Below are 20,124 nucleotides of genomic sequence, written 5' to 3' on the forward strand. Positions count from 1 at the left end.
AAATAAAAGAAATAAACTCTTCCATCTCAGAACATTTTTATACGTTCTTAATGTAAAAAAACTGTAAAGAGGGGTAACACTTACATGAGCAAGTTAATGAGTATATTTCCTAACAAGCATTGTAACCTCCTCCTTTATTGTTCCCCTACCGTCCCTTCCCTCCCACCTCCACAAGTCCATTAACCTCCTCCCTTTCCCTGCCTGAATTGTAAAGTTCACTTTACAACACAGTGTCTTGTGTATCTCATTGTTACAATAGGTCTACCTGTATCCCTATTTAAGCATTTTGGTTTTTTTTCCTTCACCTCAGCAAATTAGAGGAGAGTATATACAAGATGTAGGCGCACCAACTTCAAATAAAGTGAAAATAGGTGTTATAGCATGGGGGAGGAACATATAAAGAATCAAAAAAAAAAACACACTGCAGGTTATAAGTATGTGAGAAACAATAGCAAGAAAAAAAAAAAAACCACTTGTGTCCCTAACTTGGGTTTCATTTCCCTTAGCATAATCTTATATGGTAATATACACATAACTTTTGACCTTTTCTGCTTATCGCAGACATACATTAGTTATTGAAAATTAGAGAAACCATGGGACCTATGTTTCTTTGGACTTGGATTACTTCACTTAATAATTTTTTTCCAAGTCTTTCCATTTCCTAACAAATTGGGTGATGGAATGCTTCAGGAATTTTCCTGTCGTCCTTGCTCAGTGGCCATGCTAATCTTCTCTGTATCATTCCAATGTTAGTGTATGTGATGCTGAATTGAGCACAGAACATTTCTATAGATAAATTGTAATTGATTTTCTTAAACTAGACAATTCAACAAAAAGTAAGTTTAAAAGAATTGTCGTCAAATTTTAGAACCATGAACTTCTTACATAAGTACACATTTAAGAATAAAGTCAAGATTGACATGTCAAAAACAAAATAATTCCAGATATTTTTTGTTCAAGAGATGTGTAGGAGGAGGAATTCAATTATTCTATACAAGGGATCTGTCATAATGAACACTGCAACAAGTGTTAAGATTTGTTAAACGTTTTAATGTTTTCAATATATTTAATTTTGGGAATTTGCTTATATATGCCAAAACTGGGACTGTTTGGCAGGTCATAATACTTTTCTATCAAGTATTTAAGATTTATGGTAGCAGATAACTACTACTAAGTATGTACATTTCAGATTTTATAGAAACTTTACTAATGAGACTTTGCAAAGTCTTTGTGTAAAGGAGCAGAATAAAGAGTTGACTATGTTAACTACACAGATTCTGTTAAAACTGTAGGCCTTCCTTACTTCATATGTTAGTGAGGAATAAATGATGATAGAAGCCATTTACAAATTATGAGACGAACTATAAATGGTAATCGTAGTGGGTGATTTAAACACTACTCATAGCCTATAAAATTCTTGTTGAACATCATAATCTTAGACAGTGTTAAATGTAAAGAAATATGGCAATAATAAAATCTAATTTGTAGTACACTTCAAATACTGAAAACACTGGTAATTGTTTTGTTTTTTATTTTATTAATCATTAATATTTCATAATTGGTTTTATTTTTTATCATTGTTTTCCTTGTTGTAATATAATACAACTTTTTGTAAGTTGTCATTAGGAGGTACTTTGAGAAGGTAACTGGGATGGCCACACCATTTTTTATAGGTGTATGTGAATTTATAAAGAGGAAACTTAAGAACAAAATATGGATTTAAAAAATGATCAAGTGGAGTCTGATTCAGGAGTGTTGATATATGTCCACACCTAAAATATTAGCCCTAGGCTGAAGCAGAGTTATTACAGAGTTGAGGACACAAAAGTGAGAGACTGTGTTTTGTTTTCTTTTTTATTTTTATTTTGTTGGTCATGGGGTTTGAACTCTGGGGCCTGGTGCTGTCCCTCAGCTCAAGGCTAGTGATACCACTTGAGCCACAGCACCACTTCCATCTTTTTCTGCTTATGTGATGCTGAGAAATCAAACACAAGGCCTCATGCATGCAAGGCACGCATTGAGCCACCTTCCCAGTACCTGAGAGACTGGGTTTTAAAAAATCATCTAACCAAGATTTGCTTTCTGCTTTGGGTATATAATGAAATAGATGAGTATCTTTTTATGTTTTTGTGCATTGTCATACTTATAAATTTATATACTAACTTCACCCACTTTATCCTTATCAAAGTCACGAAATATCTCTGAGAGTTTGCTCCTATGAAGATTGTTTTTGCATTTACAATTTCTTCTGAGTAAATTTTATTTTTTTATCAAAATCAATTTATATTTCATGTTGATGGGTATTTACAAAGAGACAGGGATATAGAGGATTTAGTTTACCAAATGAACATTAAAATTTGAGCTCAAAAATAAAAATCAGCCTTAACACATATTGTCATATCTTTCCCTACAATGTATGAGGGAGGCTTTTTAGCTACAATTTTCTTGGGCTTCCTAGATTTACAATTCTTAAATCACAGAGACATGCTGTAATGGGAGTAAGAGTTTTTGGTATGCTTTGCCCTTCAGACTGTTTCTTGTTCCTCCCTTTTCTCAACTCCATTATGAGAGATTTTTCTCAGAGATGAATCCATCTCCAAATTTTCACTTTTCCTAGCTGGACAAATGAATTTGCAGATCAAGACTCTTAGACAGAAAGAATTTAAGAGCCTGAATCTAAGACACTTCTCTCATACAGCATCCCTACAAAGACACAAGTACCAAAACAGGATACATAGTTTCATTTTTTTCTACCAAGGCCAATGCATGAGGTTGCTTACTTCTGAGGGTGCCTGTTTGTGCCTCTTACTGATGTTGCAGATTAACTTTATACCTAGTTCCACTATCAACTACCAAGGATGGCATGTTTAGATCATCCAGGAGTTTGGCTCAACATGGCAGCTGGATGTGTCTCCTATCAGGGGTTCCTAGGATCCCTCATGAATGGCACAGAAGATCTGTGTTGGAAATACCGGGGGCAATTAAGGTATTCTACAAACACCATCTCAGCAAGGCAAAGTTTACTCCTACAGAAGGCATGCTGTCGCATGTCCAAGTTGAATAAGCACACTGGATAGGCAGCCCACCACTGGCTCCCATGAATTTGAGCTTTGGGATCATCTTTTATGATGACTCAAACTTTTTACCCCTTTCAAACCAGTCAAATGCCTTAACAATCAACCAAATCCGAACAGCTGGCCATATGAAAAATAACCAACTTTTACCCAGCTGGTGTTCTACTACTATTGCCATGTCTCTAGCCCTTAGCACTTCTCTAAAATTGGTAAGGTTTTGACTACCTTTACAAGGGCAGTGCTTATATCAGTCAAGCACTTCAAGATTTAACTTCTACAATTCTCCCATCTGATTTTGCTTTCTTTTCTTTCAAACAATAATCATTGACTTTCCTATTCAGCAGTATCCAATAAGATATTTTGATTTAAAAAAGGGTTTGATTAAGGCAGTTTTTCAGTCAGTCACGGAAAAAATAAAAACCTGTTATAGAAGAGATAAAGCACCCATGTACACATTACTATGAAAACAATTACTAAAGAGGTAAATATTGACAACATGACTCATTGTTGAAATGCTTGTTCTATCATCAAATTCGTAAAGGGATCTGCCACCACACACAGACCCACAACCTTTTTTATAAGTGACTGAGGGCTGGTCTTTGCTTTGATCTCATGCTCTGGGCATTGTCCCAGAGCAGTTTTACTCAAGGCTACCACTTTAGCCACAACTCCAGTAGTATCTTTTTTTGCACCTTCATTGGAAATAAAAGTCTCATCTTTCCTGTCTGGGTTGGCTTCAAACACAAATCCTCAGAATTCAGTCAATTGAGCATTTAGGATTATACTCAGCATCATCTCAGTTTTTAGGTAATTTGTTTCCAGTATTCAATCCTTGTAAGTCTTTTTGTATCATTGGCCTCCAACCACCACACAGATTACCTTTGAAGTATATTTATTTTTATATATTTATTGTAAAAATACTGTACAGAGGGGTTAGTTACATGAGGAAGGTAAAGCATACATTTTCTATCAAGCGTTGTTACCTCCTGCTTTATATGTCCCCTACCATCCCTAACTTCTGAGCTTCAAAACTACGCTATACGCTCCCCCCGAACCCCGCCTAAATTTTAAAGTTTGTTTTTCTACTGTGTCTTGTGCATCTTATTGTTACAATGGGTCAACCTGTATTCCCAATTAAGTATTCTATTTTTCCCTTTCCCTCTCCAAACTAGAGAAGTGTATATACAAGATGGAGGGCACCAACATCAAAAACATTGGAAACAGGGGTTATGCTGTTTTTTGGGGGGACAGAATACAAAGAAACAAAAATCACATGGAACATTATAAATATGTTAGAAACAATAGCAAGAAATTACAAAAAAAACACTTGTGCCCCTATGTTGGGGTTCATTTCACTTATCACCATCTTATCGGGTCAAGTATTATATTTAGTCCAAATTTTTCCCATTCAATCCTACCAGTGGCTCCTAATTATTTTACATGGTGGAATTTCCAATAAACAAATCCTGCTGATAAATAAAAGCACATATTGGAATAATTCGATTATGGAGATCATAGATTGTGGAGATCAACCGAATAAAACTAATTTAAGCTGCTGTTTTTGGTTTCTAGCTTTAAGCTCCTAAGTAAATATGAAATTTGTAAATATGTAGTTTGTATTTGCAAATATGAAGTTTGAATGACCCGCTAGCTAAGAAGTCTCTCCTTACTTAATTTAAGGTGTTTGAGAATGGTCAGGTGTGGATTGGCCAAAGGAACCAAAGTACAAATTCCATTACAGTTGGCCTGTAACATCTCCAATAGTGGTCTCCTGGAATACCACCAGACATTTCCCCTGGCTATGATTTGTACTTACTGCTCATCTCAAAGTTCGGCCTTCACTACCTCTAGGTAAGTTTCATGGAAATGTCCAATTTTAAATGTCCAATTTTCCCCAGGTAGTTGATCTGGAAAGAATGGAGCTGATCAGTTTCAGGGTTTTTTGAAACAGACTCTTGCTTCTGAGAAGAGCAACAAGTTGTTCCAAGTTGTCTTGGATCACATTTTGCTGACCTATCATGAATTTCATGCACATGGGGTCTGAGCTCTGTGACAGCACAAAGAGGACCTCTTGTGTGACCTCTCTGCAACACAGTCATCGCAGTACTCCATATGTGGACAGAATCACCACAGTATTTACCTCACTTATTCAGTCTCAATTTGAATCTGGGTAGACTCAAAATTGGAAGACATACACAGAGTGTCTGCTCCAAGTTTGAATTTGCAATCATATCATAAGATTACCTAGAGGGTCCATTGAGGCCCTGGAACTAAGCATGATCACTTTAAAGGCATTAAGAGTGTTTGGAGTTTCCCAAGTAGGATGTTTTCACAAGTCAAACATTAGACGTTTATCTGGATATTATGAAACTGAATCATGTTTTGACCAGTTTTTTCATTAACACCCTCGTTACTAGAAGGTAAAGCCCCTGCCCACTAGAAGGGAACCTAGCATTATTGTTAGATAGAAACCCCCAAAACTCCTTTCCTCTTGGTAGGAAACCCTTCCTCCCTCTTGGTAGGAAACCCTTTAGGTGTAGCTTGCCTTTTTTTTTTTTTTTTTTTTTTGGTCGGTCTTGGAACTGAACACTTTGCCTGGGTGCTGTCCCTCAGCTCTTTAGCTCAAGACTAGTCCTCTACCACTTGAGCCACAATACCATTTCCAGTTTTCTGAGTGGTTTATTGGTGATAAGAGTATCACAGAATTTATCTGCCTTGCCTAGCTTTGAATGATCCTCCTCAGATCTTAGTCTTCTGAGTAGCTAGGATTACATGCATGAGCCACCAGTGCCCATATTTTTTTTCTTTTTCCTTTTTTTTGTTCTTGTATTTGGCGGTTGTGAGGCCTGAAATTTGGGCTGGGACACTATCCCTCAGCTCTTCAGCTTGAGGATAGCTCTCTACACTTGAGCCACAGTGCTTTTTCTGTTAAATGGTTCTGAAATATCGAACCCAGGGGTTCATGCATACAAGACAAGCATTCTACCGCTAAACCACCTTCCCAGCTCTTCGTCTGAGTTCTTAGTTAACTCACTTGCCAATGTTCAAACCTTCTAAGGTCTTTGTGCAGGGGCTGGGAAGTTGGTTCAGTGGTGGAGTGCTTGCCTTGCATGCCTGAGGCCCTGGATTCGATTCCTCAGACCACATAAGCAAAAAAGAAAAAGCCAGAAGTGGCACTGTGGCTCAAGTGGTAGAGCGTTAGCCTTGAGCTGAAGAACAGAGGGACAGTGTCTAGGCCCATAGTTTAGGCCCCAGGACCTGACCCCCCCCCCACGAAAAAAAAGGTCTTTGTGCAGCTTTGGTCTCCAATCACCACAGAAGCTGTTCCCTTTGAGATAATGTTTCTAGAGCTAATTTTCCCATGCCACCCTACTAGAGCATTTAGTTTATGGGTTAAAAAAATTTAGTATAATTAACAAACCTCTTTTGATTTTATTCTACTCTATATTTTATTTTTGCCAATCCTGGGGCTTCCTGAGCTTCTTTTGCTCAAGGCTAGCACTCTACCAGTTGAACCACAGTGCCACTTCCAGCCTTTTCTGTTTCTGTTTATGTGGGTCCGAGGAATAAAATCCAGGGCTTCATGCATGCTGGACAAACAAAGGCATATTCCCAGCCTCCAAAATATTTTATTTATACTAATCATAATATAAAATTGATTCATAAGGTGCTGTCTGGTTTCAGGCTTTGAACGTTTTGGAAACTTTGGAGGTGGGGGATCCTGAAAACCACTTAAGTAATTAGGAAATACGAATGACCCTCCAGGGAAGAGGTCTCTCCTAACTAGTATAAAATGTTTGAGAATGGACAGCTGGATGAAATGCTAAGGTGAAAGGGATGGCTAATTGAACCAAAGTACAGGTTCTACTCTTGTTCGCCAGGAAGGTCTACAACACTGGTCCTCCACAATACCATTAGACATCTCGCCTGGCTATATTTAGTGATTATTGCTCATCTCTTCAAGGTTTTGATTTCACTGCATCTTGTTAAGTTTCCCAGAAATGCCAATTATCCCTCCCCATACCTACAGAAGCAAGGGGTATAGTTGGCTTGGGAAAAGAGATTTTTGTCTTAGATCCATACTCTTGTGAACAGCAACAGCAGGGTCTTACAAGTTTCCCCAAGCTATGTTTGACTGAGAGATCATGCACTCCATGCTCTTAGGGATCTGAGGTTCATCATAGTAGGAAGTGGACCATGTGTTTCTCTGGTTTCTGTGCCACAGAATCTTAACAGTAATGGTTGGCAGAATATTTAACCCATTTCACCCAAGCATTATTTTCTTGGTCATAAGACTTGAGCTGAAGGGCTCAAGGACAGCAACCAGGCCCAGAGTTCAATGCAAAAGCCCTACTACTTGAGCCACAGCACCATTTCCAGTTGCTGGTAGGTAATTGGAGATAAGAGTCTCAAGGACTTTCCTGCCTGGGCTGGTTTTGAACTCTAATTCTCAGATCCTGAGTAGCTACGATTGCAGGTTCAAGCCACTGGCACCTGGCTTTTGACTTCAATTTTAAGCCTACTCAGAGAGTCTGCTTCTGAAACTAATGTTCAATGTCATACATCCTTGGATCAGCTAGATGATCAATCCAGGCTTCAGAGTCAAAATGGGCAGCTGAGGGAGTTTAGTGAGTAGGCATTTTTTGAGTTCCACTTTCAGGATATAATATTTAAAACACACACATACAAGCACATATTCATAACAAGTTTTTGTTTGGACAAGTGCACATTATGGAACTCCATAATGAAAATCATCCATTCTTTAATAGTGTTCTCAGACCTTTGTCAACATTCTCCCAATGGATTATCAGAAGCAGGTACTTAGATCATTTTCCTTGGGTTCCTTAGGCCTAGAATTCTTATTCCCCATTTTAGCATGTCTTTTGTGATTTCAATTTTTGGTGCACTTAATCTTCCCTATTGTAAGTTTCTTGTGCACACTTCCCATATTTAACACTCCCGTTACTGGAGATTTCTCAACAATGGATTCTTCCAGCTCCCACATTTTTATTCTTGGGCCAGAGAATGAAAACACACATTGAGACTCAAGTTCTCTTTGTGCCTAAGGCACACTCATCCCATAAAAATTCCCAACCAACCAGGTAGTATGCTCTAGTCCAATTTTTTCTCTCATGGCTTATGCCTGAGATTACCTTCTATTGAGGTATTTCCTTGGGCCCTTTCCTGAAATTGCTGATAAACTTTCCATCCTTTACCCCAACAGATGGTGTTTAACCAAACCTTGAGCTATCTCAACAAGTCAGGATGTGTCTCCTCCTGAGGGTCTCCCTACACTCCCCTTGCATAACATGGATCCTGGATTAGTCCCCACATTGTTGGGAATACTCCCCTACTGTAACCCAATATCACAAGAATGACCACCAAGTTGAAAGGAACTTAGCATGGCAAAGTTTAGCTCTGTTAAAGGGCATGTTATTGACAGGAAGCAACCACTCTGAGTAGGAAGTCTGCCCAAGTTATACCCCTAATGAGTTACTACTTCTGGTATTGATCACATGTTATGTTCACAATCTTGCTGTATTGGCTCTTTTGAAGCTCAGCTGGTTATTTTGAAAGGGGTTAACAATATCAGAGCAATCCACTAAACCAGTACAACCAGGCCAGAAATTGTTAGAAAATTCTTACTCATCTTGTGCTCTATTATTTAAACTATTCCTTAAGTCCCTAGAACTATTTTATTAACAGGATATACTTTAGTTATATAGCTTTTTGGAAGATGATTATGCTTAGTCAATGTTTTCCCTCAATCAATGATTTTCAGAGAAAAAGATTATTCTAACTCCTACACAGTCCATTCCCAGACAGAATTTATTATAAACAGCTTCCTTTTTGGAATGGAGGCTTATGAGCTTCCAGGTGAAAACACCTTATTTGCATATTGCCTTGATTCCCTTAGGCAAACTCGCCTTAGCAAGTAATTATGAAACCAACAGCTATGTGTGGCTGCTTCATTATAAAGAACCTGTCTTGTGCTTGTGCTCCTACTGCTAATAGAAAGAGGAAATTCTGCTTTCTGGAAGCACATAGCTATGGACTTAAGCATGCTTACTGAACCCTGAGCACAGAGCACAGATTGAGCTGCAGCATTTTCAGAGCCATAGATGAATCAGTCAGATACCAGCTGCTGGGCTGACCACAGGGCACACTTCGGATGCCACATTTCTGAGGCAAAGCAGTTCAAAGCTGCGAAGACACTATGGTAAGAAGAAGCCTGAGGGGGAATTCTTGGTGGGAAGGAGAAGGTGAAAGTTTGGATTTAGGTTTTAGAAAATGCAAGCCACTTTCTGAATTGCTTGAGGCAGCGAGCAGATCATCATATTTTCTAGCCCTCTAGATGCAGATTATGAGAACACTTCCCACATCTCACACTCAATCCCTGCTGCCTAGTTAAGCAATTTTTAAGAAAGCAAAATTCAGCGAACCTGATCTAGCTTGTAAAGAATAAATAGCCTCTGGCTTTAGAATACATCAATTTCTATCTTGGAATAAGATGAAGAAAGTAAACCACATTCTACAGAATTAACACTTTGCTGCATTAACTTTTCATTTATTAGATTTATACAAGAAAAAAGAACTCTGAAAATTTGTGGAGCCTTTGCTAGCCTAATATCAGATTCTTGTTATTTTTTTATTTATTTGTTTGTTTTGTTTTTCCTAATATTTTAGAGATTCTAGTTAGAAGAATTGAGAAAATGCAGACATTAGCCTGGTTCAGATTAATCTGAAACCACACCACCTAAATTATCAAATTTTAAATCTATTCTCAAAGCTGAAGGTCAAGGCTTCCCTTCCCTGCAACATCTTCAGAATAGAAGTATTGTCTATGTCTCGGGTTTGTATTCTTTAAAGAATTAGAGAGCAGAACAGTTTTTAAAGCAGTTTTTCTTCAAAGCAAAAAGAGAGCAATGCAACAGTCTCTTCCTCAAAGCAAAAACAGAGCAGTGAAACAGACTCCCCAGCGAAAACAGGGACATAGTGTCTCATAATTGGTTTCCTAGTCTCAGAGCATGAGTATGGAATTTTTCCTTATAGGATGCCCCTTCTCAGAGCACAAGCACAGAAAACACTTTTGATTGGATGGGATGTAGAAGGACACACGCCAGACCATAGCCAGAAAAAGCCATGTGTTAGCACCTAAAGCTTCATGGGGAAAAGGGTGTGTATTTTTTGCTGCATCATTCATCCCCACCATGTTGGAGCCAGTTCCAACCATTACCTTTTATCCATAACTACCCAGATGAAGTGGTTTAACTCCCTCTGAGTGGCACATGAGCACTTGTTGCTCACAGGGCACTGTACATTGTGATGTCCCATCAACACTATGTTGACAGAGAAATTGGATGTCTAAATTGCTTTTTTGAAGAAGCAAAGCCCTCTGACTTAAACTTGCACACTTAACTTAAAATTTATTGTCTTTTTTCAACTCTATTAGCATTATCTACTTAAATAAGTGGATCTTTCATTTTGATATATCCACATAGGCATACAATGTAACATGATTAGGCTTAACCCTTTCATAATTCTCTCCCAGGTTTTATTAATCATTTTAAGAATACAACATAGTAGTAATAAGTACATTTACAATATTGTACAATCTCAATGTCCACACTCATTACGTCCTCCAAGATTTAAATTCTTTATTCATTAAAACAATTTTCCACTCTCCTCTGCTTCAAAGTATACATCAAGTATGATTTTGCTTCCTGTCTCTATCAATTAGACTGTTCTATGTAACTACTGATATAAGTAGAATCATGTAATATTTGATCTTTTTATGACTGGCTTATTTCACTTAGCAGTATTCCAAAGGTTCAATCATAATATAGAATATGTCACAACATAATTCTTTTTTTTCTGGGGGGGGTCCGGTCGTGGGACCTGAACTCTGGGCCTTGACACTGTCCCTCAGCTTTTCAGCTCAAGGTTAGCACTCTACCACTTGAGCCACACCGCCACTTCCGGCTTTTTTCTTTTTGCTTATGTGGTGCTGAGGAATTGAACCCAGAGCCTCATGCATGCAAGGCAAGCACTCTACCACTGAGCCACATTCCAAGCCCCATAATTCTTTTAAAAGTTGAAATAATATGCCAATGTATGTATAAACCACAATTGCTTTACCTATTCATTTGTTGATGGACACTGGATTGCCTCTATGTTTTGAATATTTTACAAAATAAATATGAGTGTACAAGATCTCTTCCAGACCTTGCTTTTAGATGTTTAGAGTATATGCCCAGAAATGGAGTCACTGGATCACAGGAAAACTCTTTTTACTTTCTGTTTTTTTTTTAATTTTTTGTCATGGGGCTTGAACTCAGGGCCAAGTCACTGTCGCTGAAATTTTCCTCTACCATTTTAAACCACAGATTCACTTCCAGTTATCTGCCCAGGCTGGCTATGAACCGTGATCCTTGCATTTCAGCCTCCTGTCCTGAGTGCTTAGGATTACAGGTATGAGTAATCTTGTTTTTAATTGTTTGAAAAGATGCCATCTGTTTCCCATAGAATGGTTCCAATTTTACCACACTTTTGTCAATATTGTACTTTATTTTTTTGTAGTTATCCTACCTAATTCATATGAAGTGGTAATTTTCTTCATTATTTTGACTTACATTTTCGTGGTGATTAGTAATATTAAATACCTTCTTCATGGGCTTGTTAACATTTTGTCTTCTTTGGACAAAAATCTGATTTCTATGCACATAGTAAAATCAGGTTGTGTGTCGTGGCAATGATGTTTTTTTTAATATAATCTTGATGTGAACCACTTATCAAATATATACTTCAATAACTGTATCCCATTCTGTGTTGCTTTTTTGGACACTATTGATTGCAACCTTTGGTGCATCCTGATTTATGTTTTCCTACAATGAATGACCTTCATTGATGTCAGTTTCTAGTATATCTTCTGGTCCTGTAACTACGAACCATCATATTGATTTGTACTCCTGCTATGGTAACAGTGAAGTAAAGCTATATAATTATGCTCTGGTCACCTATCTCCTGCCACTTTTGGATCTCTCTCCCTTAGCTCTTTGTAAAGGCCGTGGGGCATATCCACAAATTATTTGGTCCTTAAAAACCTGTAAAAAGTTACAGACCTTAAATTTAGTTAGTTTTAATGGAAATACGTGACTTCCAATTTCTTTTTTTCCTTTTTGTACATTTTTGATTGTAAGAATACTGTACAAAGGGGTTACAGTTACATGACAAGGTAATGAGTACATTTCCTATCAAGCATCTTTGCCTCCTCTGGGCAAATAAGATGAAAATTGAGAGCTTCGTAATATAGAAGCACACCAAAACTCTAGGTATATATTATTCTTCATATGAGTATTTAGAATTGTGTGAATCTAGAGATTTAACCTATTGCAAGTTAATAATGAACTTGTCACACATTAATGGATGCTAGACGATTTATGATGCTCTTGGGTCAGAGACAAAAAGGACTTAATTTTTACAGTAATAGTGAACGCCAGTGAGATATGTGTGTATGTGTATATTTATGTATTTCAAGTGTATCTCCCATTCCTCAATGCCACTGAGTGAAATAAAGATAGCCATGTAAAGCCTATACAAACAATATATTCTGAGTTTGAGCAACTGCGATCTTTATAATGAGCAATAGGCATGCCTGAACTTTACTCTGGAGGATGACAATAGCTTAGAAAAAGATTGCAAATATACTATGGAATATGCAACAGCTATTATTCACTTGAAGATATGCAAACACTTGTGACTGCCATGGAATTTTTCTTTTTCTTTTGTTTCTTGAATGTTCCTAGATACAAAGACCAATACATATTTCTCCTAATAAACGCATACCTCCCCTTAAAAATGAGGCATGACAATTTGTTGAGAATACTTATTATTTTTCTTGCCCTAATCCCTCAATCCTATCTAGAGTACAATTCAACAAAAGAAATAGATGGAATTCAAATTTAACACATCTAGAAGCTTTTCTCTTAGGGCCATTTCTTAATATAGGGGTGGAAGAAATTAAGGAAAAAATAGGCCCACAAATATATATTATGAAGATATTCTATGTATTTTAACAGTAATAAATGATTACATTTCTGTTTTTAGTGTGTGAATATTTACAGAGTATGTACAAAGTGCCAACGTTTATGCCAGGGCCTATCATGGAATAGAACATAGCAAATTTTCTCTATATAGTTTGTATATATATAGAATTCACCTGTCTGTCTTCTCTCCCATTTTGATAAACAGAGCACCAGTTTGATTGAAATATAGTCATTATTTTTCTACCTTCAGGACTCCACACACTTTGTTATCTACTAAATATAGAAAAGATTCATGCATAACCCTCATCTTCAAGGAGCAATTCTCAGTATCCCAAGTAGCTTGTGTTTATCTCCCACCCCTTTCCTCCCAGCTGTCAATCTAGCTGAGTGATGGCTGAATTCTATAAGACAAGAAAGCTCAGATAATTCACAGGCATTCAGTTAGTATCTAATGGAAAATTCTTCACTTGGATTATCTTTTATTATCATCTTTGTCAGAACTTCAGCTTCCTTATTTGGAAACTGAGCTGTTCTGTTAACAGTGAGTAGATGAATCTTATTATTTAAAATTTCATTTAACTGAAATTGGAAGAATTAATTTTTCAGACACTCTTGACATATGAGATTCATTAGGCACATATAGCCAGTGACTAGTCTCTTAGGCAATGCATATATAGAATATTTCCATTATCACAGATGTTTCTGTTAGAACTGTTTTAGAGCATGTTTTAGCTTGTTAAGGCATGGTCCATGTTCATAAACTATATATGCTCCGTAGGTGGTACTCAGACTGAAGATCCAACCAGAAAGGCTAGACACCCATGAAGTTAAGGTATAGGTATATATTGTTTTACATAGGCACACTTATTTGTGAGGAGGAAGAGAATCAAACAGTCAACGTCAGCAGAATCAACCCTCTCCACTCCAGGAAAGGATAGGTAAAAATTTTAGCAGTTCTTTGCAGCTTTGCTTCTGTGATTGAAATTGACTGTGGTATTCTAAATCGTGATTTTGTTGGAAAATATAAATGTGTAATTATCATATTAGCTCAGTGAAGAATTAGGGTTTGTGCTTTGTAAATGTAATTTGGTATTTATAAGTGACTTTTCAATTTCTCCTGGTATCAATACACCAAAAATATCTTTATATGGTTTCTGACTTGTTTCTTTCATTAATTTTGTTGTTCTTACAGCAGGCATTTTAGAAATTAGTGGAAAAGTTAAGACTTTCTTGTGTTTTGCAATTCCATTATTTCTCCATAAGTTTAATAAAAAAATGAGAATCCAAGGTCTATATGAAGAAATTGCATCTCAAATCACCCATTCACGTTCATGAATTAATGGAGCAAAGGGAACTGGGTCCCCAGAATCTCACCTTCAGAATTCAAGAATGAGATGGGAATAAGACAAGGAAAGAGAGACATAGTAATTTGCACTGAAGTTACTGTGCTGTCACAATGAACAATCTTTTTGAATCCCACAGTTAGCTTTTTTTGTGGTTTTTATTAGTATGACAAAGATGACTGACTTTCCCAGATTTACAGTTTGAAGTGTGTGGGACACATTCCTTTATCTATGGAATCTTCCTTAAAATTGTGCATTATTCACTTTGGGTCTCAGTGCCATTTCCATCCTTGTCGCAAGTATGTATTTCTACAAATGGAGACGTTGGTTCATCATTTGTCTTTAAATGATTGAATTATGTGGATTTGGGAGGTTGTGTGATTTGCTTTAGAAGGAAGGTATTATGGGTAAGACCCTTTGGTTCATGTTGACATTTCTTTGTGCAATTCTTATTAGGGTCCTTACTCATGGACTCATGTGTAAGTAATTCTCCCCATATTCCAATATACTCCAGTAGAGTGGGGCAATGCATTAAAATTTAAAACATGCCTATAACTCTTTTAAAGTATACTTTTAAATATAATGATATAAATAAAAGCTTTTGTTTTTATTTTTTATTTTAATATTATTGTCAATGTGATGTACAGAGGGATTACAGTTAGATAAGTAAGGTAGTGATAACATTTCTTATCTAACTTGTTACCCTATCCTTTATTTTTCTTCCTCTTTCCTTCACTCTCTCAATCCCTCCCAAGTTGTGCAGATCATTTCCAACGTATTGTTACATTTGATTTCCTTTAATTAAATATTTGTGATGTTCCCATCCTGGAAGTCCACAATGTAAACACTGGAACACCACAGTTAGACCACTCTGCCATGCATATATGCATATGCATATTTTTCTACAATTTGTTGTCATATATTTGTTTGATTATTCATTTGTTTATTGCCCAAACTGGAGGCTGAATCCAGGGCCTACACAAGGTTCTCTGTTTTGTTTTGTTTTTTTTTTTTTTTTGTCCTCAACGCTAGCCACAGGCCCATTTCTGTCATTTTGGTGGTTAAATGGATTTTCCTCTGGGGGCTGGTTTTGAACCATGATACTCAATCTCACCCTTGTGAATAGGTAAGATTACAGGTGTGAGCCTACTTTATAAGTTGACTTTTCATATCATTATATCATTCATATATTTCCTATCCTTAGAAATTTCATACTATTCTAAGAACATCACTTATAATGATTACATGGGAGTCCAGTGCTTATAAATTCGAGAATTAATTAAACTGTCCCTATCACTGAAAATCTTTGTTGTCTCCAAAATATTAAATGCATCATTAAAGTTCTTTTGGATTTTTCATTCTAGTATTTATTTTTATAAATAGATAAGTATCTGCTAGCTGTTAGAAGGAAGCAAATACAAATTTCTTGTTACATAATGATCCATCTTAACTAAAACAGTACGTTACTCCTCCCCATAAAGTTATTCTTTTCCCAGCATGCAGTTCGTTTTGTAACTTTTACATACCTTACCCACTATACTGCTTTTGTCGAAAATCCCTCTTGCTATCATCCAGTTTTTGTAAAAACATTTTCCATGGTATTTCATTAATAGGAAGGCATATTTAACTAATACCAACTCAATGTCATCATTTTCACTGGTATTAACATTTTAGCCTGGATCAGAACTTGATTCTAACAACATTTTATTTTAATGGAAATATCAGAGTATCAATCAGAAGTCTGAGGGTTCCCTTATGAACAAATTTTATCATTCATTGCTTATTTTTGTTTTGGAATTTGAAGGTTAAAGATTACCAGCTCCCATATGCTCTGTTGTCACTGCATTTGATTCCAGTTCTCTACATCATGTATATTCATTTTTCTAATTTTGGGAGGGGAAGGGAAACAACAAAATGCTGAAACAAGGATACAGGTTGACCAATTGTAACAATGAGAAGTACAATACACTATGTTGAAAACGAACTTCACAACTTCAGGGTAGGGGGAAGGAGGAGTTGGGGAAGTAAGGAGGGAAGGGAATATAGGGGGAAAACAAAGGAGGGGGTAACAATGATCGACAGGAAATGTACTCATTACTGTACTGTAACTGTAACACTGTAACCTCTCTATAAAGTTTCTTCACAATAAAAAAATATTTTTTAAAATATTACCAGCTCATACTTCCACGGTTAACTTGCTATGCACCTTAAATGCTTCCTATGGCTCAAAATGGGAAACCAAAAAGAAAGCAACTTTCAATATATATATTTTTATTGTTGTAACATAGAGATACCAAATCCAGTGCCAAGTGCACAAGAACCCAGAGTACAGTCATTAACCTCTAGAATTCTGAGTTGTTTTCTTTGGCTGGAAATCTCTTAATTGAATTATGCAAAATATGCAGAAGTGTCCTGAAAAATATTCATGGATAAAAACAGTTCTACAAGATCAGGAAAATTTGCACCAAATAAAAAAGAGGAAAATAAGACAAGAAAAATTCTATTCCTGTTTATATAAAAACTAGGATTGGACATGGGTCTACCAATAGACTGAAGAAGAGAAACAATTATTTACGTGAGTTGTTATTATAAATGTAATAATATAATGATATACATGGTAAAATAGAACCTGATGATGAGCCATGAACTCTGCCTGGGGAGTTCAAGAAAATCCTTATTGCTTAGTATCGTGATACATAGGAAGAGAGAAAACAAATATTCTGTAAAATGAAGAAAATCTTATGAATTTCGGTAATCTCCAAATATAATGATCAAGAAATGTAAAGTATCAGGAACAAGGTAGCAGTGAATTGGAGAGTGAAGTTGGAGAGATTGAAATGACCATATTCCTTGGTATTATGGCACTTTCTTAATATGCACAGGGCCCTGGGTTCAATCCCCAGCACTAAAAGGGAAGGAAGGAAAGAGACCAAGAAATAATTGCAAAGTGGGTCTGGCACCATCATAGAAGTTTTATTCTCTAGCCCTGGATTTCATACTGTTAATTACACATTATTACTGCATGGGAGATTTTAAAAGTACACTTGCCCAATCTCAGCAATTTTTATATGCATGGGTACAGATGTATCAACTACAGCTGATATGACTTGGGGGCACCAGTAAAGCACCCAGGATAGACATATCATGGTAGCACATATGAGTCTAGAACTTGAATAAAGGTCTGTGAGCCTTTATTTCTGCAGAAAAATAAATGCACATGGTATGTTAGCCTAAGTATGGATATAGATTACTCCGAGTTTAAATGTAACAATATACCAGCTTTGCAACTTTTGGTAAATTACTTACCTCATTTGAAGCCTCTGTTTCCTATTTTGGACATGGGAAATAATGAGACTACAGGGCAAGAGTGTTCATAAAGTGTTTTCTGGCTATGTATTTTTAAATTTATTATAACTACCATTAGTTAACTTGATTACATAGTGTGAATGTGCACCAGGTGCTGAGGAGCATGGCCGAAGACTATGAAGTGTCCTGTCTTAGGTCACTCAGGTACTTGATGTCATTCCTTACACTCCCAAATTTATGAAGTCAGAGTTGGACAATGGGCAGTTTTAAAACTTTTCTCTATGGAGCCTTAGCATTTTTCAGTATCAAAAGGTCTCTGGAAAGATGGAAAAATAAAATATAGAAACCAGGGCTGGAAGGTGGCTCAGTGGTAGAGTGCTTGCCTTGTATGCCTGAGGCCCTTGGTTCGATTACTTTGGTTCCATTCCTCAGCAGAAAAAGCCGGAAGTGGGGCTGAAGTTCAAGTGGTAGAGTACTAGTCTACAGTTGTAGAGCTGAGGGACAGTGCACAGGTGCAGAGTTCAGGCCTCACGACAAACAAAAAAACCCACAAAAACAAAACAAAACAAAAACACAAACAGTCCATTTCAGATGTCTTACTGTTAGCCCTTTAGACCTATGATGACAAATTACCCATTACTGAATTGGTTTTAAACAACAAATTTATTTCTACATTCTGGAGGCTGGAGATACAAGATTGCAATGCCGGCATAGACAGGATTTTTTTTTTCTTCTGTGTAATGCACTGTATTAACTATCAGAAGTAAAATCTATTCGGTTTTATTTTAATCCCATTCATGAAGGCTTGCCTCTATGACTTAATTATCATCCACATATAAACAAAAGCCCACTTCTGCCTCAAACTGGCTCTCTTATCAACATGTGGCACTAGTTTGTTTTGGGTATTGAGGTACCAGTATTCTAATTTTACCATACCAGCAGCAAACCTTCTATAACTTCCAGTGTGTAGGTCATAAGTAGTTAGAATTATAAGCATGTACCACTACATCAAAATGATTTTTTCTAAAAAGGAAACTTCAGTAGTTCTGCTAACAAAGAGATATTCAATAACTTCTCTTTAGTCTCCAATTCTGACTCTGGAACTTCTTTCTCATTTTTCTCCTCACTGAAGCTGGCAAGTTTGTGATAACTTCAGTTTGTTAATGCTTTCAAAATATTCCTTTTTAGTCTACATTCTTCATGCCTCATGTTCCATAGCATAGTGATTTTCCTTATCAAAAATATTTGTCTCAGCCAGGAGAGGTGACTGATGCCTACAATCCTAAGTACTCAGGAGGCTGATATGTAAAACTTTAGTTGAAATCCAGCCAAATGTTTTCTATCTAAAAGGAAACTGGGTGCCTCTTAGTAACATAAAAATCATAATTCCATATATGTTATAATAACGTCTTACAAATTTAAAGTTATTAATTTGATAACCTTAATAGAAACAAAAAATTAAACATGGATTCTCTAAGGAAATAAAAGTCATTCATTACAACCCTAACTTGTTTTGGGAGAGAGCTGAAATCTCCTTCAGAAAACATAACCAGGTGCCATTGTTACATTCTCCTTTCAGTCATTATCACAGATGCTTCAGAGGAAACATACCTCAATAGATATGAGTCCTGGAACATATCATAAATGCCAGCATTTAATGATAGCTCCATGGTAAGAAAGAAAATCTTCACAAATTTTCACGCACCTGAACATCCCATCCTATTGCTTTGCTCTGAACCTAGATGAGTTTTCCCATTTGTCCTTCTGTGGCACTGCTTCTGGGGCACATGTGTGTCTTTCCCTTTATTCAGGCGATATGGAGTCTTATTTCCCTTGCAAATATTCTGAGAAGATATTGCCAGGCCACAAAAACTACAGATAAAATTTTTGTCCCATATTCTCCCCTTACAGTTCTCCTGTCCGGAAAAAATGTTTACTGAACAAAATGGAACAATGATTGCACAGTCATATAAACAGTATCACACCAGTCATAAAAACCAGAGAGGAACAAGTAGAGGAATCATTATCTACATTTTACCAGTATCAATTGACCTACTGCTCCATTTGTTTAAGTGGGACAACTAATAGGTATTTTGTTAGCTGCCCGTGGCTCACACCAGCAATCCTAGCTACTCAGGAGACTGAGATCTGAAGATTGTGGTTCAAAGTGAGCCCAGAATAGAAAGTCCATGAAATTCTTACCTCCAATTAAGTACCAAAAAGCTGGAAGTGTTACTGTCGCTCAAGTGGTAGCAAAGCAGCTCAGGGACAGCACACAGGCCCCAGAACTAGCACACACACACAAATACAGATGCTTCTACTTTTCCTGGCCATGTTCTTTTTAATAATGCTTCT

The 20,124-nt window shown here is 36.7% G+C and overlaps 1 pseudogene; it reads right to left on the reverse strand.

The window, feature by feature from the left end:
- Positions 1 to 664: 664 nt before the first annotated feature.
- Positions 665 to 777, reverse strand: LOC138821291 (U6 spliceosomal RNA; annotated as a pseudogene).
- Positions 778 to 20,124: the final 19,347 nt, after the last annotated feature.

The sequence above is a fragment of the Dipodomys merriami genome, unplaced genomic scaffold (genome assembly GCF_024711535.1).
Source record: "Dipodomys merriami isolate MVZ:Mamm:240054 unplaced genomic scaffold, mDipMer1.0.p SCAF_908, whole genome shotgun sequence".
Classification (NCBI taxonomy): Eukaryota; Metazoa; Chordata; class Mammalia; order Rodentia; family Heteromyidae; genus Dipodomys; species Dipodomys merriami.